The 1,564-nt window shown below is 47.5% G+C and overlaps 1 non-coding gene across 1 annotated transcript; it reads right to left on the reverse strand.

The window, feature by feature from the left end:
* Window positions 1–1,118: 1,118 nt before the first annotated feature.
* On the reverse strand, window positions 1,119–1,200 carry trnal-aag (transfer RNA leucine (anticodon AAG)). The gene has a single exon. It is a non-coding gene; the product is annotated as a tRNA-Leu (tRNA).
* Window positions 1,201–1,564: the final 364 nt, after the last annotated feature.

Raw genomic sequence — 1,564 nt, forward strand, 5'->3', positions numbered from 1 at the left:
GGTAGGGAACAGAATGATTTAACAGGCCATCAGTCGTAGAACAGAGTGGGGAATGTTTCACAGGTAATTTCTGGGGAGGCAGAGTGGGGATTGAGTTACACATTGTTGCGACGTAAGCAAAATGGGGCTGGGATCACATCATATTGCTACGAAACAGTCACGAAACGGGATCACAGGCCAATGCCTGGATTACAGGTCGTTGATGGGAGAAAAACGTGCGGTTGAGTTCAGAAAATTGATCGGGAAGCAGGATGAGAATGGGTTCACAGACCGTGGCTCTGAGAACAATCGTGCATATGGATACACAGACCGTGGACATCACAGTGCGGATGCGATCACACATCGTTGGTGGTAGAAGAGAGTTGAAATGGATTTCCAAGCCGTTGCTGAGAGAAAAAAATGGGAATGGGTTCACAGGCCGTTGCGAGGGGTAGAGTATGGGGAAGGCTCTTGTGATCGATATGCAGCGGGGATGCCGTCACAGGCAGTTGGGAGGAGAACAGAGTCGGGGTGAGGTTTCAGCCGTTACTAGGGAAATAGGGAGGACTGAGTCACAAGTCATTGCTAGGAGTACAGAACTCGGCCGGAGAACAGTCACGAGATGTGGCTACAGGTCTTTCATCTGAGAAAAGAGTGGGGAACGATGCACAGTTTGTTGCTAGGGGAGCAGAACGGGAATGTGTTCGCAGACTGTAGCCAGGGAACGGATCAATTATGGTTTCACACGCCGATGTCTCCAGGACGGAAATGAAGGAAATGGGAGAAACTCAATAACATATTCACTGGAATGATTTTCCAATTCATCAGAAAGCCAAATCACGATGAATCGACTCACCGCAGGAGTTTGTTTAACAACAGCGATGAAATGACAGTCTCCATTCTTGTCGAGTAACAACTCAACTTGCCTGGGACATAAAGCATCATCCGAGCTGTTTGTGGCCTTCTGCCCGGGAGGTGAACACCGTCATGACAGCTGAGAAACTTTGCAAAATTCAGCACGTTTCCACACCACAGTTAATTCCCCGGGAAGCAAATCAAATTTTTTGTGTGAACAGAAGTACAGCGGGAATGGAAACAGCATTTTAACAGGCTGTGTCGTTGTAGCTGATCAGTAGAAATGGCAGTGGTGGGGTTGGAACCCACGCCCCTGTCGAGACTGGAGCCTTAATCCAGCGCCTTAGACCGCTCGGCCACACTACCGGCTGTGCTCACACCCCATTTTCTTGCATTTCCAATTGAGCTCCTGCATGACAACAGATGGAAAGTCACGTGAAATGGGTTCCATGATCCCTCTCCGACTCGCACGGCTGCTTGGATGTGCCGGCTACAATATCAATTTCGCAACAAATAATGATAGCTCATCAATCTGGATAAAAATCAATGGTAAGCTGAGGCTATCTTCTCAGACTCTTTTCAGCTACAAATGTATCTGTGAGTGCGTGAGCATACATGTTCGCTTATGATTTGGTCAAATAACCATGAACTGCTTGACATTACTGCAATTTCGATTCTTGCTTTGCTAAATGATTTCACCCATTGCTCGAAACAGGACAACTTTCACGTT

Source organism: Hemiscyllium ocellatum, unplaced genomic scaffold (assembly GCF_020745735.1).
Source record: "Hemiscyllium ocellatum isolate sHemOce1 unplaced genomic scaffold, sHemOce1.pat.X.cur. scaffold_261_pat_ctg1, whole genome shotgun sequence".
Taxonomy (NCBI): Eukaryota; Metazoa; Chordata; class Chondrichthyes; order Orectolobiformes; family Hemiscylliidae; genus Hemiscyllium; species Hemiscyllium ocellatum.